This window comes from Labeo rohita, chromosome 13, assembly GCF_022985175.1.
Source record: "Labeo rohita strain BAU-BD-2019 chromosome 13, IGBB_LRoh.1.0, whole genome shotgun sequence".
In the NCBI taxonomy this organism is placed as follows: Eukaryota; Metazoa; Chordata; class Actinopteri; order Cypriniformes; family Cyprinidae; genus Labeo; species Labeo rohita.
The window spans coordinates 22,702,496-22,725,408 of NC_066881.1; the positions used below are offsets into that span (position 1 = coordinate 22,702,496).

A 22,913-nucleotide genomic window follows, 5' to 3' on the forward strand; every position below is an offset into this window, starting at 1 on the left:
AAGTTGATGGGTCACTTTTAACGCTAGGTTATTTTTTTCCTACACAACTGCTGGGTTAAGCCTGTCCCTGACAAAACAACCAAGCTGTTAAATTATAGTCAGAGCGCTGGCTTTGTGAGTCCTCTACAGGAGAGAGCAGTTCTCAGCGCTGCTGATTTGGTGCAGGTGCAAGGTTTGTATACATATTATTTTATTTATAAAGTCTTTACTGTGCTGCAAATTGTTTTAATTTACACAAAGCAACATAAGGACGAGATGTCAGTCAGCTGCGTCAGCAGTGGTCACTTCGCATGATGGAAACGCCTTTTGCCTTGCATAAAATAAATGGATTTTATTCGTTATAGTACCGAGTTTGATGTAATTTGATGTTCTCCAATGTCAGTACTGTTTGTTTATGAGCAGGTTTTGGGGTCAGTCATGGCATCTTTCAGCTACAAGTGAAACGCAAGGTCACGGTCTGAAGTTCACAGTAACCCCAGCAAACTATGCTGCATTCACACAAATAAATTCAATTTGTCTTGTATTTTGTCCATGTGTTCTTGCTTAATAATAAATGTTCATCTTTTGATTATTACTGTTGCTTCTAGTAATTCTGTGTGTTTTTTTTTCCCCAGTCTATTTTAAGCCAGCAATACAATAATTTTTAAACAATAGTTAACTTCAATAGCATAACCCAGCGTGTTTGGTAAAAACTTTTACCCCAACCAGCTGGGTCAAAATAACCCAGAATGTGTTCTATCCAATATTTACCCAATGCTGGGTTGCCAAATAACCCTGGGTTGTTTTTAACCCAGCATTTTTAGAGTGTATCGAGCAAACCTACTGAATAGAAAACTGTATATGTGACAAAAGCGTTCAGAAGTATCAGTTTTCAAATCGCACAGGATGTTAAAATTGTTTTGCAGCCATAATGTAATATTCCGCAAGTAATTGTGTGAAAATTAGGCTCAAAACTCTGTGTGTAAATCATACTTTTTGTGAAAAGGAATACAATTTTCTGAGTTTTACTGCCTCTAGTGTTCAGTTCAACTAGAAACTGCAGTGAATCGTACATATAGGTATGTTTTTTAAATTTTGCAGAAATGTATATAGAGGCACATATTTCCAATGAGCCTATGTTGTTGTTTTCAATAGGATGAAGGAAATAGAGAAGTGTAAAATAAAGTGCCTCACGGGTGTTTATCGGTTAGGGGTAAGCATAGGGAGGGCTTTGTTGTCCCAATAAGGTGGCACCCATTTAATAGCTTCAATAAAAATGATAATTTACACTCAATATGTTATTATTGCATATTGTTTTATAATGTACTACCAGTGTTGCCAAGTCCGTGCTTTTCCTGCAGAACTGGGCTACTTTAACACTATTGTCGTGAGTTGTTTTTCATGTCCGTGGGTTGAAGAGACCCCGATAACGTGATATTTAGTTCATGAAATACAAATTTTGCCAAAGGAACCCCGCCAAAAACATGGATTTTACCACCCGGGATGCAATTTTTACTGGGCCAAATACTCCAAAACAAAACCCTCCTTTTGAGTAGCAATTGGGCAGGTTTTGTTGTGAAAACCTTGCACTAAGTAGCATAAAAAGCATCTAACTAAAAATATTGCTATTTTTACATAGTGTAAATATCATCTTTGGAAAGGCTGTGTTTTTAGGCATTTATTTTAATGGAAAGGCTGAATTTTCAGCAGCCATTACTGCAGTCTGTCACATGATCCTTTAGAAATCGCATGCTGATTTGGCGCTCAAGTAACATTTCTTACTATTATCAATGTGGAAAACAGTTGTTCTCTCAACCTAGAATTAAACAAGATGGCCTTTGTAGGACTTTGTTGACTAGCAAGAAGCTGTTGTTTGAACTTTTAAAAATCATTAAACACTCATTATCCTGTTTACTACACCTGTCTAATGAGATTACACAACTTTTAAAATCACCATTGCCTGCAATTGATCACCACATCTTAAAAAGAATGTGCAGCTGCAGCCATTTATCAACTAAATTACATTTGTTCTTGGTGACACAAAAAAAAACTACTGAACAACTGAAGGCTACACCTCATGCACCCTTCATATTCCTGTGAAAAATGTTTGTACTTTAAGGGTATATTTAAAGGGTGCTTTTCTTACATAAGACAAGAATTCATTTCTTAAGCGCAATTCAGTTTCATTCACACAATCATTTCCACCAAAGGTCAACAAATTGTCTACTAAAAACAAAATATATTGTCAGCATATACTTTCGTTTAAATGCAACATAGCTTATACATTTAAAATATTTAAATAAAACAAATATAAAAAGGTATAACAAAGCACACACATATAGCAGATATACCTAACATAGCTATGAATAAAGTCTAAAGAATGCTTACACAACATGCTCTGCACGGATACTTTTTCGATAACATGTTTGACCTACGCTTCCATTAATTAATTTTAACCCAATGATCAAAGCATTTCAAACTTTCATTTGTGGATTAATCTCAGCCCTAAGAACTAACAAGTGTTTGCTATTAGAAAAATAATTCCATGGATGCATAGACGTCCAAATCAAAGTACAAAAGGAACCTACAATTAAATTTGAAAGGAGAAAAAACAAGGCCTGTTTTGAAAGACGGAACAAGCTCTGCTTGGTAGGAGGTCATATTCTGAGGACCTGATTGCTCAAGATCATAAAAAGACCCTTCTAAAGTGACTTAATAAAGGAAAGTGAGATACAACTTGTACGAAGCACTCCAGATGATGAACTGCTCATGGGACAGATGGGTAGAGGTTGAGAACGCTGTTGCAGATGCTACGTGTATGCGGCTCCAGCATTAAGAGTTGGAAAACCCTCACAAGCAACTCAAATAACTGAAGGCTTTCTGTACACTGAGGACTGTCCAACTGGCAGAGGAAGAAAAGACAGAGCAAATATGGAGTTAAGGAGAGCATGTGCGTTTGATACAGATGTGATTTGTTAGGTCCTGCCTTTGTATGCGTGTTAATAGGAGGAAACGGACACGTTCATTAGGGTTCTGACCCTCGGAGGGTACGACCAGCTTTACTGTTTAGCTTTGCTAGTGACACTTGTTTGAGGTAGTAACTCAAAGGCAAATGGTGTCAGTGTGAATGCACCTTGGTGTGGTCTGCAGCTGGTGACCTCCCAGTCTCCGCATCAGGGAGGCGGAAGAAATCAAACAACACAGCATTGGGCGCAACACAGCTGCCTGCGCAAGCATCTGTGTGTGTGTGTGGAAGAGAGAAAGAGTTTTCCATTTCATTATGACTTTATTTTTCATCAGAATCTCAACATCTGCTGTGTAATACGTCATGGAATTTTAAATCTGAAATAGAAAGAACAGAGCAAAAATATAAATCAAAGAATTTAACAATGCAGAATACGAATTTAAAATTGCTTAGATAAGAAATACACATTACTCAGTGTGAAGTATTTTGCAGACATTTTGTTTAAGAGCAACTTACCGTTTCATTCAAATGTTTTTGAAAGTAGTTTCTTTTACCTAAATGGATGCAGCCTTGCTAATTACAGTACAAACTGTTTTATTATGAAATATTACAATTTAAAATTACTATTTTAATATATTGTAAAATACAATGTATCACCTTGATGCAAAACTGGATTTTTAGCAGCAATTACTGTAGTTTTCAGTATCACATCATCTTTTAGAAATCATTCTATATGCTGCTTTCGTGCATAAGAAATAATTTATATCATCAGTGTTGAAAATGGTTGTGTTGCTTCATAGTTTTGTGGAAACTGTAACTTTTTTTTATTGACTCTCTCATGAATAGTTCAAAGGAACAGCATTTCTTGAAATAGAAATCTTTGTAACATTTTAAATGTTTGACTGTCACTTGATCACTGATGCTCCAGAGGAAAAACGATGCATTAAGAGCCAGGGGTGTACATTTTTTAACAGAATGAAGATGTGTAAATTTTACCTATTTTGCCTAAATATCATATTTTTTTCCTTTAGTACTGCTCTTCAGAAGCTACAGAAGATACTTACATGTTTCACAGAAGACAAAATAAGTTAAATTTACCCTGATCTTTAAATTCAAAAAGTTTTCACCCCCAGCTCTTAATGCACTGTGTTTGCTTCTGAAGCATCAGGGAGTGTTTGAACCTTCTGTAATAGTTGCATATGAGTCCCTCAGTTGTCCACAGTCTGAAAAGATAGATCTCAGAATCATACAGTCATTGTTGAAAAGGGTTCAAATACACAAAAATACTGAAAAACCAAAGAATTTGTGGGACCTACAGGATTTTTCTGAAGAACAGTAGGCAGTTTAACCATTCAGGACAAACAAGGGACTTGTGAAGGTCAGTACTAAATAAAAAAATAACATGCATTTTGTATGAATCCTCTTATTTTGGTAATACATTTTACAGATTCTGCAAGGTGTATGTAAACTTTTTACATCAGCTGTAGATAGACAGATACAATTAGACTGGTAATAAGATAAATTAAACAAATTTAAATTTAAAAAAGTTGCGATTTAAGTCACAGTAACAAGGAAGGTTATTAGATAAAACTGTGAGATTTATTCACATTGAGATGTAGCTCACAACAAGAAGATATAATTAAAATAGTAATTGTACCACAGTTTTTTGAGCCAGAAACAGGCTTTGCCCACACTTAATACCACATCATGCCAACGCTGGTGAAATAACAAAATACGTTGTAAATATATAGGTTGTGGCCTAAAATCTTGTGCATTTTCCCCTTCATGTGACCTTTTGCTTCTGCTTTTTTCTACTTATAATATTCACTCCTCTTTTTGTTCTCTCTGTTATCGTTCATCAAACAAACTGCGACAACAAAAACCGGTGCACTCTCTCTGAACTGGGTCTCAATCAGAGAGCGGCTGAACCAAACATAAACTACGCCATAGCTGTCAAAGGTCAACTTTCAAGCCCACATTACCGTCTCAAAATGGCCGACCTCTGCCTGGCCTCTTTACCTTTAATCACAACCGCAGGGAAAACCATTACATGACTCTCGGCTCCGAAATATCTCTAATACGTCTGTAATTGTGTGAAACCGTTCAAACAGACCGATGGGTTTGTGAAAGAATGGAATGCGGTGTATTTTCATCGTTCGTTTAATTTTGCCTCCGACTCTTGCGGTCGTGCGTGCCTTAATGCGCAACAATCTCTCTTTCTTAAGTCTATTTTGGGATCGATTTGAAATGGAGGGCCATACATCAGTGTGAGGTAGCAATGCTTATTTGGCAGTGACTCCCGCTGTCTGTGTGTACGCTGTTTAGCCCCCCTGCAGGACCCTACGACTCCCAAACATATTTCAAAGGGATTTACAGACTCGATAACAACCCTCTGTCATGTTACACTGAAAACCAAATACGAAAAGTGACTCAGAGGCTCGCGAATGCTGTTGTTTTAACGGCGCATTCCACCTCTGTGTTTTCAGAACAAACATCTTTACAGGTTCTCAAGCTATTTAGGTGGGGGGAAAAGGAAAACACATTATACGCTTTCAGCCGGGTTTGTTCAAATGCCATTTCGTTGAGTTGTATTACCAAGTTCACAGAAACTCTGAGTGCTTCAGGAGGACTTTCCAGAACTTTGGCCCCCACCTAAGGCAAACAGTCCAAACTGATCCCGTTGTTCCTTAAACAAGTGTGATTTATCATTTTAAATGTTTCCATTTTTTGAGCAGGTTGCCCTTGTGGATGTCTCGGTTGCCTTGGCGACGCCAGTGATGACATGTCACATCTTTGCTCATCACTTCAAGAAAAGCAATAGCTCCGGAAATGCAGGAAGGAAACACTGAGTGTGTGTGAGATGTTTAAGCTGTAAAACTCCTCTGCAGTGGGCCAGAAGGACCATCTGCGTCAGATCAAAGCCAGATCCTGTGTGTTCTTCTCCACTGTTTCCCAAAACCTGGCACACACACGCGCACACACACACACCAACCACCAGACGGACACGGGCGCTTTTTGAACCCTCGCTGCATGCATGCAGTGGGGATTGGATAACAGAGATGCGTGTTTGTAGGGACACCGGAAAAGAGAATAAAGCAAAAAAGGACTGGAGCGGTAAACTATGCCTGCGGTCGGAGGTTTACGAGAGAGACTCTGTAAGCAGGTGTGTGCTTCAACCAGTAGATGGATGGTCTGTGTTTCAACCGTTTACAGCACACTTTCACAAGCGAGACGGGCTTTGATTAAGACGGGCTGCACGCTCCACCGAACAGAGCTTTGTAATGTCCGGCTTTATCAAACAAAGAGCTTCCTCACTGTTCTGTATTTGGACATCTCTATTAGTTAGCAGAGCACTCACTAACCAACTTCTCAGCAAAGGAAAAAAAAGTAGTGGTGAAAAACAAGTGGTTAAAAAAGTAGAAAGTAGGTGAAATCCAAAAGGTTTCTGACCCTGCATAGACAGCAACACAATTGAAATGTTGACGCATGCTTCGTGGAGCTCTCTTGAACACGCAGCGAAGACTTACTTTTTTGTCGTCAAGTAGTCGTTCATTTATTAATAAACCATATAAATCATAATAACGAGCCTTTAATTGCCTACATAGCCTAACAAGCACTCAAGCGCGTGCAAAAAAAGCTTGTCACAGCACACCGGCAGATATAATAATTATTAATGTGTCTGGGAAAAAACAGCAAGGATTTTGCTGACTGCATTAATGTTTTAATAATTTATTGTTAAACTAATGCTTTCTTTGTTTTCAGCTTAAGAAACAAAGTGGGCGACACTGACTCGTCATCTCTGCAGTAGTGATTCTGTATGCATGTTTCATACAGATATCATATGGATAAGAATATATGTTGTCTATTTGAATTGGTTCATTGGAAAGTAGACAATTCACTCACTATAGATATATTTTTCATGTCTGTAATTAGGCAAGAATACACAGAGTTTCGGAGTTTCACGCTTAAGTTCACAGAGATAGAGACGGCAGAAAGTGCATCCTGCTTTAATTATTTTACAAAAGTGCAACATTTTTTTGTTATTGTGAGCGCACACAAATAAATGTAGAGTCTTTACAGACTCAGAAGATGTGTTGCTTTTATCTGTATGACCAAAAATGTATCTCAAGTATTTTAAGAGCAAGTCACCACATCGGCACCTCCATCTGTCATGCAGTAGCACGCTACTGTTCATCTTCCACACTCCCTACATACTTCAATAGCGCACTTTTTTCTATGTTAACATTAGATTGAGCAGCCATGTAAAATTGCTACTACATACATCTTTCAGATGAAAAGCCATATTTAATGTTGATGAATGATAGATGAGTGTTTGGATGTCCTGCCCGATGCACTATATTACCACATAAACCAGCCGTTAACGGTCTGTCCGTCACGGACTGCGTGACTTCACGACTTCCTGTGGAATTTTTTTTCCTGCAACTAAGCGACTAATACAATTACGTGGAAAAGAAGAAATGGTTAAATAAAGTTATTTTTGTTTTCTTCGCACACTAAAAGTATTCTCGTAGCTTCATAAAATTACAGTTGAACCACTGATGTCACATGGACTATTTTATTGCTGTCCTTACTACATTTATGGGCCTTGAACGTGGTAGTGGCATTGCTGTCTATGCAGAGTCAGAAAGTCTTACGGGTTTCAAATGACATGAGGGTGAGTAATTAATGACAGAATTTTCATTTTTGGGTGAACTAGCCCTTTTAGGGTTAAAAAAAAAAACATTGAAAAGTAGCATTTAGGCCCAAAACTACTAACTGAAAATATCAAATGTTTCAGGAACTCTGTGTTAAATCAATGAATCATTTTTTTGAACAGGTTAATATACAACCGTCCAAAAATACTAATTCATTGCTATTCATTTACTGGGAACTAAGTTTCCCTTCTAATTTTTTCCTATCAGGCCTTTTTTTTTTATCTTCAACAAAGACCAGGCAACTCTGAGGTAAAACATAACATTACAAACTTTGATTTGAAGCAAAAACATACGAAAAACACAAAGGAGCCCAAAATCTTTTATTGAATAAAATAACAATCTGATGAAGTACTGCGACTAATGTATAAAGACAATACAATAATTCATTAATGATCATAAATGACTTAAAAAAAAAACAAAAAAAAAAAAACAGCTGATGTAGCGTTTTGACATGCTACACTGCTACTTGGCAAAAGTGAAGAGCCAGGCTACTGAAAAACATAGTTAAGTTTATAGAACAGCTCCTATTAGTCATTGACTCTCCAACTCTGCCACACATATACAAAAATGTCTAGGTGATGCAGAAGCATAAACTAAAAGAGGTTGTATAAACACATTTTTTAGTCACAACAGTGAGTTTTTCAGTTTAATTAACTTTCCACCACGCCAGGCTGAGACAAACTATGGAAACTAAGATCTGCTGTGATAATTTCAGGGTGGCAACCACTAAGGTTGAAAAGATAAAGATCTATCCACTGCTTTTCAGAGTACATTTCACAGACTGCCGGGTGGGATTTATTTTCATTGAGAAGAAGCAAGCATGAATCCATGACTAATCATAAAATTTCTTCAAACTGCAGCAGTAATAATGTGAAAGCTGGTTATGAGGAAACGGCAGACGCCAGAGCGGTTCATGGCACATTTTTATCCAGTTTAGATTAAAGGTACGGTTCACCAACCACCCACTGCAGGAATGATTGTGAAATGTATGAGCTGTAGTTAATGGCTACAGGGAGACCCCACAGAATTGATATGCTTTCAGAATACTTCATTCTGTGTCTCTGACATCGTCCCCTCTAGGGGGCAGTGATGTAAAGTCTCATTTTACTTCTCTCGCTGTAGGGTCCTCTTGAAATCTTTTTCCCCTTCATCTTTTAAATAAAGCCCAGACGGGCAGAACTTTGATGATACATCTTAATTCTTTTATATCCCATGATTCTGTCCAGCAAAGAAGAGGAAAGCAAAGAAAAGCAAAGAATTATTTCAGTGCAATTCAATTACTGGTTCTCATTACGGTTTCTATATGATCATTTCAATAAGCAATCAGGACAGAGCAAACATGATGATTAAACTCTAATGTCAGTTCCCTGTCAGCCCCATCTGAGAATCTGACGTGTAATGAGCCAAATAAGGCAGTGGTTCTCAAGTTGTTCCACAACACAGTTTATTTGTTCTCTTCCTCTTATTCAGACTTCCCTTACTGACGATGCACTTCATTTATGCATTTCTTTTTGAATACTTTAAAAAACATTTTCTATCATTAAAACTGTAACTTTTTTCATCTCACATAGTTTGATTCAGGATTTCTTCTTTCAGACAAATACAGTCAGAGTTATATTAAAAATGCTCTGTCTCTTCCCAGATTTAAAATGGCAGGATATGGGTGTTGAGATTTTGAAGTCCAATGAAGTGCATCCATTCATCATAAAAAGTACTCCAAACGGCTCTGGGGGTTAATAAAGCTTAAAGCTTAATTTAAAGCTTTATAAACTGTAATCTACAGTTTACAGACTGTAATCTTCCACTAACTGTTATACATGCGTTCCTAGAGAGTGGCGTTCGAGCAGATGACGTAGGCGTAGCATAAGATCTGGTAAGATTATGCTAGTCTATTGACAACCAAGTTTTGTTTACAGCAAAGGAAAACCAGTCTCCTCATGGCTTTTATCGGATAGCCTCCAACATTTTTCTTTACAAATCCTTATTTTGTACTTCTAATTCGTGACCAGTGCCTACGTCATCCTCTGGAACACCACTCTCATGTACGCATGTACAAAAGTTAGCAGAAGCAAGAGATTATGGTTGATAATGTTGTAAATATACATTTTTCTTAAACAAAAGCATCGCTTCGCTTCAGAAGGCCTTTATTCACCTTCCAGAGCCATGTGGAGTACTTTTTATGATGGGTGGATGCACTTTATTTTGTTTCAAAATCTGGACCCCCATTTACTGCCAGGACATTTTTTAATATAACTCTGATTGTATTCGTCTGAAAGAAGAAAGTCATATACACCTAGGATGGCTTGAGGGTGAGTAAATCACAGGGTAATTTTCATTTTTGGGTTAAATATGCCTTTAAGAGGATAACAAAAATTGAGAAGCATAGGCTTACAGCACTTACCCAATCAAACAGAATCCATCTCCATCCTGCACAAACATCCAACTGCTCTTTCCGTTATAAAGCTACCAAGGTATGTGCTGAACAAGCTCTGCGGTTTTATACTGTTTCTGTATATCTCCGGTTGACCAACACATTACTGTAACACCTGTACAACTGCTCTGAATAAACAGTCCCAAAATGGTTGTTTTAGACTTTGCACCATTAAACCATGTACTTAATTCTTCTAAAAGTTTGGCAAGCAGAATGACATGGAACGTGAATGAGCATTTGTCAGGGTTAAATGCACAGGTCCGGCTCCAAGCAAAACAAATGCACAGCAAGGTGAATCTACTCACAGCATAATAAAGGAGGGGAAATATCCGGGTCTGCATATTTCACCTCAGAAATCCTCTGAGCCTGGGCGTCAACCCAAAAATCTCATGAAGACATGGCACAAACTAAATCTGCACACGGGACGGGCACTGACACGACCATCCGTCCATCATAAAGGCTTAAATCTGTTACTTAAAACATTCATTCTGAGTTATTGTGTAGTCATTCTCAACCAAATATTAAATATGAAGACTAATATCAATTTAAAAATGGTTTTCCGGAATACGGTAACTGAGCCCTTATATGCAAATAGAATATAACCCAACGGAGCCCAATGGCATGGATCCAATCCGGTCTTTCCAAAGGAAAATCCTTTAATGAAATTCTGAGGTAAGCTATACTGCACTACATCATGCTGTCAATTACATAATTTAACCACAGAAACCACCACCAACATCGTATTTGCTCCATCCACAAGCCGTTTAACAAATACTGTTTTCTTTGAAAAAGTGACTCAATGGTCAGAAGTCAGACATAAAAATAAATGGTGTGGTCAGATGTAATCAATTAGATCTAATAAAAGGCAGTGATAGGTGCTCAGGGCCTGTCGAAGGCCATGGGGTTAAAACGAAGCAAAACCCAACAGGAAAACCCCAAATCTTGCGGCCTGCCAGCGGCAGGACAGGATTATGGAAGGTTTGGTTACTCTTTGGCTCGTCTTCCCCATTTCATCAACTAACCTTGTCAATTCTCTCTCTCCTACTTGATCTCACACTTTCCGCTGGAATTTCCATTTGCTAATCTGACACATTACTACCGAGTTCCCCAGGCTTGACCGCCAGTACTTTTCCCCGCCTCATCTTGAGCGAAACCGTCGCAGATGTAGTTCGTGCCACACTTTCAATCACTGGAATGCCAAGTAACTAAGCATACTGTATACGCTGGATGAATAAATATGTACTGCTCAGTCCGAGCTGTTTTCTGTCTATTTGTAATGTTTCAGCTGCAGTTTTGTGAAGCTGACAGGGAGAGTGCTCTGTGAGGAGAAGGTCGATCTTAAACAGGAAATGCTAGTGCATGGCAGCTGTATTTGACATGGATGAATCACAGAACTGTGTAGAGGAAAAGGGTTACTTCTGTTTGTCCAGCTCTACTCGTTGTTATGAAATATTTTATCACTGGAATGATATTTGTATATGTAGGCTGACTTCATGTATACCTAACAGAAAACAGTATTTTCTGGGGAAAAAAAAAAGTGCAGCAATATTTTTACTGTTTTTGTTAGACATTCCCATTGTATGAAAAAAGTCACATAGACATTAAAAAAATAAAATTCAATGTGATTTGATGCCCACATTCAATGTGATTTAATGCCCACGTTACAATTATGAACTGAGGACGTCTGTAATTTTATGTAGTTAGCTTTAGTTATAGTAGCCTATCAGAACAGAACAGAAAGCAATCCCCTTATTATAAGACTACTAACTGAAAAAATTAAATAAATGGACATAAAATACTGATTTTACAGTTTCAATTATTTGATCATTTTACCAATGCTTCTACTAAGAAAAACAAATTCATGACTAATGTACAAAACAAAGCAACATGACATATACACTACAATAATAAAATTCTGTACTGTTATAAAATAAAGTCTCAGCTCCCAAACGGTCATTTTTTAAGAAATTCAAACAATAAATACTGTTTTGTTTCTCTTTAATGTGTTGTGAGAGTTCACTGTAGCTCAGTTCAAGCGGCATATAAACCAATCATCTCTTCTAGTTATAGCATAAAATAAACAAGAATGAACATAAAAAGGTGCCTTGTTTCAACCATTGAAAGACGTCAATATACACCATTTTTCAATTCCACCATTGTTAATCTACTTTCCTGCCCAAAAATGGCAGTTTCAGCGTTATGATTGGTCAGATCACATGTCAATCAAACTTCCTGCAAAGGGCCAACTGACTAAAGGCCAACTGACTAACATCAGTTAATGCCCTAGGTAACAACTGAACCAAAAATGAACAACATTTGCATTATTTATTAATCTAATATTATAATATGGGTTTTTTTTAAAATCGGTATGCAGAAAGTATTGTTAACTAGAGTTGGGCAATGTCTACCAAATTGGCATCAGATGATGTCAAGATGTACAGTGAAACATCACGATGGACGATGACATCGAGGGGTGGAGGTGTTGGGTTTGTATTGGGCACGGAAAGGCACAGAAAGCAAAAACATGTAAGCCACTAAAGGGACATGGTAAGCCGCTTGCCAGTGGTAGTGTGTCATGTTTCACCTACCACTTAATGAGAGTAAGGAGAAATGACTAATAGGATGATGGCAAATAATTTTCAGATCACCAGCACCACAGACAAACACTGACAATTGTGTAAAATGTGTGCCAAGTACTGCCGGTTCATAGTATACACACTGTATGTATGATCGTGAATCTCGAAAGTGAAAGTAAAAAACGAGTACACATTTATAAGTGATTTCAATCAATATCATTGTAAGAAAGTATTGAAAGTACTAAAATATATTTTGTCCTCTAACTTTGTATTTATTGCCTTTAAGGGTTCCGTAGTACACGTTTCCTTTCCAAACAAGGTATCTGGATGCAGAAAAATTATATTACAGTTTTAAATGTGCATCTGATTACAGATAGCCTACATGGGATCACATAAGATTTGTATATGAAAGAGAACCAGTTCTAAGGAACATTAATTTGTTTTTGGGTTAAAAGACTAAACTATTTCTTTATATGAAATTCAAATGGTATGACAATTAGAGATTAGACTATAGAGCTGGCACCATCTATTGGCCCAACCCTAGTGTTAACCAGGATTAATAAATGCTGATAAAAAAAAATGTGGGACTAGCTACAGCCAAAACAGTGACTATCTATCCATCAGTTATTGACTGAATCCAGGCAGATCTGAATGCAAGCTTGCAGTCAACTGTAAGAAAGGGGAGTTTAAGCAGACAAAATTATTGGACAAGTCTGGCATGTCACTAGAAAGAAGTTGTGATATTTTAATGAAAAATTCAAAGGTAAAAAAATAGCCTCCACAAAGCAAATTGTGAACAGTTTTTCTGTGCATACAGTAAGATCAATAATATACATTTAGAAGATATAATTTATTATAATTTATAACAGAAATCATTTTCATTTTATCTGTAATTATGAAAGTCTGAGTACAGTAACATTAAATATGTTTTCTGAGTTTGTCACACCACAGAAAATGTTTTTTTAAAATGGCAAGTCAATAAAATAAGGTTTTAAATAAAGAAAAAATAAAAATAAAGAAATAAAAAGTATTCTCTGCTCTCAAACACTGGAGGCGTATCTGCTGTCTGCACTGAAACCACGCCCACTCACAGGAAAGCTGCCGCCTCTCAGACGTCAAATACCGCCACAACCTGAATGGATCCTTCCAGCTTTGTTTAAAGCTGCAGACCATAACTTTTTGCCAAAATTATCCGCAATCAATTTGAGCAAGTACATAACCAGCCAGTGTTCAAAACTCCTTACTTTAGCCCGATTCACAACTTGTTCACAACTTGTTCAGCTTGTAATAATGTTTTCTAACTGGAGTGGTAATGGCAGGAATTTGCAGGAAATTCGAGCATGCAGACGCATCATTATTTCACGTCAGTAAACATAAAGAAGGCATACCAAACTAGTCAGCTACACTGCTGCATCGCACATGAGGATGCTGCAGGTGCTGGATCGTTTATAGCCTTTTCTCACAGCAGCTGGAAAAATTTAATTTATTGTTTTGATGGCGGATTGTAATCCAGAAAGGATTATGTGTTTATGAAACACATGTGACTGAAATTAAATTATATTACAGTTTTAAATGTGCATCTGATTACAGATAGCCAACATGGGATCACACAAGATTTGTATCTGAAAGAGAACCAGTTCTAAGAAACGTTAATTTGTTTTTGAGTTAAAAGAACCATTTTCTTTATATGAAACTCAAATGGTATGATAATTAGAGATTAGACTGTACAGTTAATCTACGTGTAACGCTAATACACACTAAATACGTGTAGTCACGCAATGCTGATGTTGTCAACATTAACCATTTGAAAAAATATAAAACAGTAATAACAATTTGCACAATTTGATGTGATATGAGGTAAGCAATCGTTATATTTAAACACCATTGGTAGCGCAATTTATTGTAATGCTTTTTTCCTCAGTTGGTCAAAAGTGGCAGACTTGTTACTTACATCTTGTTTCTTACGGTGACTGACAGCCACACATACTGTACACCTCAAAACATTAGATTCATCCACGCTGGACCCGAGCTGGTGCACAACTCGTGTAATGAAGATAATTCTGCAAATAACTGCAATTGCAGGTTTCAACACAACAAAAAAAATCAAAACTTACGGACTGCAGCTTTAAATAAGGAGACGGAGCTGTTTTGTAAATTATCGCAACCAATCGCAACGGTTGGCTGTAGTAACTAATGGTAATGACAGTAACTCGCAATTGAGCAGGCGAACCACTGATTCTAATGCACTCTAGTTATTAGGTGTGTTTGACTTGAAGCAAAGCTGCACAATTCACCACTACATAGTTCATAGTCTTTGTAACGCATTTCGGCAATACATTTCTAATATTTATAATGTGTTTAGAAACAATTCTCTGAACTGCCTTTACATGGACTTGAAATACAATTTTATGCAACTTCCACAGGAAAAACTAGTTCTGTATCCACCTTAATTTTGCTGTAAGAGCGGACCATTTGTAAGTTTTATGGGTCTTGCTTCCGGACTTTTTTAATGGCTATTTTTATCTGATATTGCATATTGGTGTGTTTTACCATATTATTTTGAAGTTTTATCTTAATTATGAGCACAATGGTTTGTAATGCAAACAGTTTTACTATTTAGTGCACATTGTTATTCTTCTCATTATTTCCCTAGAGCGGCAGTCTCGCCCACATTACCTCCTCACTGAAGAATAAGGTGGATACAAATACATCTTTCTGTCCATTATTTGTCTATAATATTTGTGTTTGTCTGTCTTCTATGGGGGTGAAAGTGCCATGTCTTGTTAAACATGTGAGGTATGCATGTCATTTCGGTCATGGGTGTGCAGTGGTTTGGGTTCACTGGCTGACGGGCCTCCACGTGTCTTCTGTATGACTGAATGTTTAGTTTGGTTCGTACACATCCTCGAAACATCTACTTCAGTGTTTCCCGTCTCAAATATAATCCAGGTGCTGTGCCAGACCAGGAGAGCACAATAACCCTGCACTCATTCACCAACATTACCACCTCCCATCTTCCTCACAGACTCACACACAGCTGCAGATGGGGCAGGGGGTGGAGGTTCGAAGATAAAACATTTAGTGTTTATTATGAGAAGAGAGATGGAGAGTGGGAGAGAGGGAAAAGACGAGAGGGCAAGATAAAAGATGTGAGGACTGACAACAGAAGAGAAAACACTCAGTTTGCAGTATTAGAACATAGTGAATGAGCAAAGGTGAAAAAGACAAATATACAGTAGTGTCCCAAAGTATGAAATCACTTTGTATGTTTACAATTTTAAAGGTTTTCTTTTAGATTTTACTATGGATTTACTTATATTTGTTCATTTATTTAACAAATTCTTTTAAACTTTTCTACTCATCAAATCCAAGAAAAAATAAAAATATATAGTTTTTAACTGCTGAACTGGATGTTTTAACTCTTTTTTAACATCAATAATAAGACGTATTTCTCACCAAATCAGCATATTAGAATGATTTCTGAAAAATCATGTGACACTAAAGACTAAATTAAAGGCTACTGAAAATTTGGCTTTGCCATTACATGAATAAATTACATTTTTAAATATATTCAAACAGAAAATAGTTGTTTTTAATTATAATAATATTTTACAATATTACAGTATTTTTGATCAAATAAATGCAGCATTGGTGGGCATAAGAGACTTTTTCACAAAAAAAAATATTTCAATATGTTTATTTCAATATTTACATTTTATTGCTTTCACAACAGCATCAAGCTACATGCCGTTTGTTTAAACCCTAATGATCGTGTAATGCAACATGATTGAGAATGTGGGGTTCACATGGTCATGGTCACTTTGTTTACAATTCTTCAAAACCAAAACTCAATCAAAATCAATTCAAACTCAAAATGTGAAACGTTTCAAAATTGTGTTTATTTTCAGGTCTAAATTAGATTTTTATTCCCAGATGTTCAATGTGGTCTCGGACTTTGGATCAAACTGTATATATATGTGTGTGTGTGTGTGGTTGAGACAAGAAAAGAAAAGAGCAAAAAGAATGAAAGAAGCAAACAAGTGTCTGTCGAGAGACAGATGGTGTAAAACAACGTCTTATTTCTGACCTCTGACCTCTAAGCCTCTGCTCTACCTTACTGATGTGAATCCCTTATTATAACACTCCTGTACTCAATTGAGCTTTTGACCTCAGCAGATCTGTGATCTTTCAATGTGCGCATGCATCTTTACACATGCTCGCACAATAATAAAAACTATAATTCATCTCACTCCATAACCAAATAGCACAGTGATGACGTACAGGTTAATCTTGATCAACAGGCCAATGAGCAAGTGCTTACAGGGGAAAAGACGCTCTAAAGTTGATAGACCTTCTAACAACTACCAGATTTCCAACAGCAGGCCCAGCCTTCAATTAAACCGTCACTTTTAGATTAAATCATGCTGACCAGGATGCGTTTTGCATGTCTACATCATGCTTTGGTTAAACAAGTAAGAACATGCTGCTTGTTTGTCAAGCATTACTGGTTAACAGCATAGTCCAACAGGTAGACCAGTACCAAACCAGCATAAAACTAAGAGAAAACCTAAAGTCAAATTGATCTAAGATGGTCTTCTCAGTAGAGCTGTTTCTGTGTTTTCCCCCAATTCTCCTACTGCTTTGTGCACATCAACACAAATGTAGAGTTTGTCGCCCCTCTGTGGCCAAATATACCAATTACCAGCTAGCAGAAGATTCATGTAAACAAACTGGCATGGTTTCTTTGAGTTTTTTTAAACGTCTTTGATAAGGAGAGACTTGCTAGTCAAATTTATCCTGATTGGCATAATGCAACAAGCATAAATACAACATTTTCCAGCAAGGTCTGAGGATAAACATACTAGATTTACCAACTAGTTTTGCCAGAAAGCATTTTGCATGTAGGGTTACAGGGGCATGAATGTTTCCCCTCTAACTTGCGTAGCTGCTCGGATTGCTTACATCACTGTTTTGGCTGTAGCTCGCACAGCAGGGGATCATGGGATGGTGAGAACGTGGCTACATCATGCCTGCTTAAATCCATCTCTCGTTCTCTCGCTCGTTCTTCAACACAAACAGTTAGAGTAACGCACACCACACTCGTTACCTCAAGCCCTGTTGCCAGAGAGGGGATATAAACAGACAAAATAGGGACTGTTTGGACTGAAATAAGATGAGCGAGAATCAGATTCAGTGCTGCTACGTCAAGTTCCCCAGCGCTGCTCCGCTTGGATCATCTATTAAACCCACTAAAGCTGGAAAAATAGAGAGATGTTGATGTTGGAGAGCGAGGAAGAGAGCAGAGTGTGCAGGTGTAGCATTATGTCAGAAATACAGAAAAATGAGGGAAGCAGAAGCATGTGATTGAGATGAGATTCTTTTTCCCACAATTACTCATTCACACATTCGCACAGTCAAACACACACACTCCTTTTCCACATTTGACTTACACACACACTTCGGAATCCCTCCATTTTTTACTGTCAAATATGATCCTTCCACTGCTGCAAGTTTCACGAAATGTAACTACACTCCAAACATTTGGAAACACATTATTTTTTATACTGAGGTTATGGACAATATCAGCATTAATCTTCATAATTTCTTGATGTAAATGCATTGAATCTAAAGTGCAATTCCTAAAAGCATAATGATTTTCTTTCTGATTACATAATAATGCAAATGTTTACAAGTCATACACAGCAGCTTTGGCGGCTTATTGTAGACCGTGATAGATTGATTGTCAAAGTTAATACACAGCAGACCATTTAAAAGTTTTAGAGATGTATTAATGCTTTAGCTATTTTTCTATGTCCTGAATTCATTATATTATAAAACATTTTCATAGTTTTTGTTCTTTCTACCGGGTTCGTGAATATCAATCACGTTATCTGTGTTCACTCGAAATGGTTTGCTAAAATCAAACAGGAATGATAATAGGTGAGCGCCAGCCAATGAGATTGCCGTTCGCGCATTAGTTCCGCCCACTACTGGAGAAACTGGCAGTATCTTATGGTTGTTCTTAAACGCTGAAGAATTCTAAATGAACTCTGTTATTTTGACAGGAAAAAACAACAAAGAATATTGTTTACATGTTTACATTCAACTGACCCTTCGCAAAAACCTGCCCTCCTTAGTTACTCTTGCTATGTCCGACAAACAATGGCACGCTCACACTACACATCATGTTCTAACAAAGTAAAAAATACATTGTGGAGCAAAGAAGAAACTGACAACACGCGAGCAGACAAGACAGAGTAGGTTACTTCTGGTATGAAACAAGGCCTCAGCTTTAAAATGTAGTCATTTTTTAAGAAATTCAAACAATAAATACAGTTTTGTGGCTCTTGACAGATCAGTGTTTTGCCTTATTAGATCAATGACACATGAACCGATTGTCTTTTCTTCTTTACTTAAAGGAGAAGTCCACTTCCAGAGCAACGATTTACAGATAATGTACTGACCCCCTTGTCATCCAAGATGTTCATGTCTTTCTTTCTTCAGTTGTAAAAAAAATTGTGTTTTTGAGGAAAACATTTCAGGATTTTTCTCCATATAATGGACTGATATGGTGCCCCGAGTTTGAACTTCCAAAATTCAGTTTAAATGCGGCTTCAAACGATCCCAAATGCGGTTGTAAATGATCCCAGCTGAGGAAGAAGAGTCTTATCTAGTGAAACAATCGATTTTACAATCGAAATACAATTGAAATACTTTTTAATCTCAAACGCTCGTCTTGTCTTGCTCTACCTGAACTATGTATTCTGGCTCAAGACAGTTAGGGTATGTCGAAAAACTCGTAGATCGTATTTTCTCCCTCAACTTCAAAAATCATTTCAAAATCATCCTACATCACTGCAGAAGCAAAAGTGATCAAGAGCAAAGATCAAACACCCCTAACAAAAAATGAAAAACAGTGAGGGAGTTGAGGGAGAACATGAGATGGGAATTTTTCAAATACCCCAACTGTCATGGACCGGAAAAAAAAAACAGAGGTTGGGAAGAGCAAGACAAGATGAGCGTTTGACATTAAGTAGTATATAAACTGTATTATTTTTATGAAAATAACCGATCGTTTCGCTAGATAAGACCCTTCTTCCTTGGCTGGGATCATTTACAACCGCATTTGGGATAGTTTGAAGTCGCACTTTAAACTGCATTTTGGAAGTTCAAACTCGGGGCACCATATCAGTCCATTATATGGAGAAAAATCCTGAAATGTTTTCCTCAAAAAACATTATTTATGACCGAAGAAAGACACAAACATCTTGGATGACAAGGGGTGCATTGTGAGTGCATTATCCGTAAATTGTTGTTCTGGAAGTCAAGTTCTCCTTTAAAGTTGTCCAAATGAAGTTCATATAAAGTGACAATTTTGACTTTTTTGCTTAAAATTATGTGAAATAAACTAACAATTGCATTTTTCTCACAAATGTGAGTTTGCATCTCGCAACTCTGACTTCTTTATATCTCGCAATTGCGAGTTATAAAGTTCAATTTTGAGGAGAAAATATGGTATGTATATGAAAATATGATATACTAATAATACTAATAATATGTTCTAAGAGCTGCGAGTTTATATCTCACAATTCTGACTTAACTCGCAATTGCGTGTTATAAAGTCACAATTGCTAGATATAAACTTGCAATTCTGAGCAAAAAAAAAGTCAGAACTGTAAGTTCATATCTCAGAATTCTATTTAACTTTACAACTTTACAACTCACAACTGTGAGTTTACTTCTCAAATTGTGATAAAAAAAAAGTCTGAATTTTGAGAAAACGTCGTAATTACTTTTTTTTTTTTTTAATTCAGTGGTTGGAAACGAGCCTTTATAACACTGCGCATGCATTGAGAAGCATTGAAAAATAGCACAGATCACTAGACAGAGACTGAAATTCAGAAGCGCCCATTTAGATGTTTGGCGAGTGAAAAAAATATCTGGGCTAAACTTATACTTAGACTCCAACTCACACACTGGCAAGTAAAATCTAAGACTTTATTGGCCGATGGCTAATGTAACATCATTTAGTCGCATAAGCAAATGATTTACTTGCATTGTATAGGGTTGCATATGGTGCCACGTTAATCTCTTCTGGTTAGAATTCCACCTGATGTGGTCTAAAATTATCAAGATGGTCCTCACTGCAGAACACAAGATCCAGGGGTCGAAGTTGGATCCAGATCCAACTCCTCCCACCTTACACCTTAAACCTACCCATCTCCGTCCCCTGGACGTGGATTCAACACCGCCCCCTGGATCGTTAGTTCTGCAGTGTGGGGCTACTGGAATTATCTCTAGAATCACCATAGTATGAAGTAGAGTGCCTTGACTTTTTCCTGTAAATAAGAGTTGAATCTTGGAATAAATTAGAGCAGGAACTTGATCTTACTGCATAAGCTCACTTCTAAAACAGAGACCCCTGGAAGAACATTCTTCCCACTTCTTTACTCCAGACCTCCCTGCTTTCAGGAAAAGCAGTGCAGTTCTGCATGGTCACCTGTATATATTCCATCTGCAGATATGATCATCTTCCAAGGATGTAAACACACACATACACTCCAGGTAGTTGCTATGGCTTCTGAGTCCCATGGAAGCTGATGAGCTCCTGGCAGCATCTTCTCAGTACAGAAGCCAAGGGGCAATCAGCAGAACAGACCATGAAACACTGAGCGGAGATTCCTGAGACTCCCCCACACACATATTCACTGACACATGCGTCACAGGTTCATGAGCTCATTTACTGGCTGGTATCAGAGCAGGATATTCAGGAGGGCCAGATTAATTAACATTTTCAAATTCAATATTGTTACTTATACTGTTTCTAAACAAATGAATTTTATTATTGTGATAAATTTGAATATATTTTACACTGAAAATGGATACAGTGGATATAAAAAGATACAATGTCAACTGTATCCGCCTCTTTCTCAATGCGGAAGTAAGCCTATGGGTGAGACTTTCGATTCATTATTGTCTATAGGGAAATAACGAGAAGAATAACAGCATGCAGTAAATGGTAAAACTGTTTGCTCTACAAACCAGTGTGCTCATAATTAAAATAATACTTTAATACGGTAAAAAACACCAATCTGCAAAATCAGGCAGCAAAACCAGCTGTGTTGTACAGCTGAAAATAGCTAGACGCAGATAAGACTGGAAGCCACATCCATAAAATGTACAAACGGCTGCGCCCACTCTTAAGGGAAGAAAAAGGTGGACCCAAAGTGAATAATTACTTATATAATAGTATATAAGTACACTTTATTATATAAGTATACTTTATTAATATAACATTATTATGTGCAAGTAGATGCTGCGCACTGGTGGTGGTTGAGGAGATTCCCCCTTCTATGTAAAGTGCTTTGAGTGCCCAGAAAAGCGCTATATAAAATGTAAGGAATTATTATACATTATTACATTATTACATAATATTATTACATAACAATTCATTATATAATATTTTGAATTTTAATTGGGCTTTAATACAACATCTGTCTATCCATCTATCTATCTATCAATCATTCTTAAATTGAAATAAAAATAAAAATAAAAATAATAATAATAATAACAATAAAAAACAACAACAACAACAACAACAGCAATAATAATAATAATAATAATAATAATAATAATAATGCCACTGCATTAAAGACAAATTGTTATAATATTATATAACAAATTAAAATGTAACATAATAATAATAATAATAAAAATATTGTTTATTATTACATAATATTACAATTTACAAGTATAAGTACATTTTATTAATAAAATATATGTATTAATTATTTATATATTATTATTATTATCATTATTATTATTGTTGTTGTTATTGTTGTTATACATTGTCATTGTATTAAAGACAAATTTCTAAAAAAAATATATAATGAATTATATAATAATAATAATGTTATATCATATTAATAAAACATGCATAAGTATATTTTATTAATATGTTATTATAATTAATTATTATATATTATAGAAATCATATTTATAAGTACATTTTATTATTTCATTAAATGTAATTATTATTAGTATTACATAATTATTCTTTATATAATATTTTACCATTTTGACTTTAATAAAATGGCATTATTAGTAGTATTAGTATTATTAAATAATGCAATTGAAATAAAGCCAAATTCATAACATATTATATAAAAATAATAATAATAATAATAATAATAATAATATATTATATTAATAAAATATACTTTTAAGTACATTTTATTAATGTAATA

The 22,913-nt window shown here is 36.3% G+C and overlaps 1 long non-coding RNA gene across 1 annotated transcript in view; it reads right to left on the reverse strand.

The window, feature by feature from the left end:
- Window positions 1–1,777: 1,777 nt before the first annotated feature.
- Window positions 1,778–22,913, reverse strand: part of LOC127175097 (uncharacterized) — a 38,687-nt gene continuing 17,551 nt past the window's right edge. Inside the window, exons 3-4 of the long non-coding RNA XR_007828942.1 lie at window positions 3,113–3,216; window positions 1,778–2,881 (exon numbers count right to left, since the gene is read on the reverse strand). This is a non-coding gene — a long non-coding RNA (uncharacterized LOC127175097). The remainder of the gene's footprint in view (window positions 2,882–3,112; window positions 3,217–22,913) is intronic.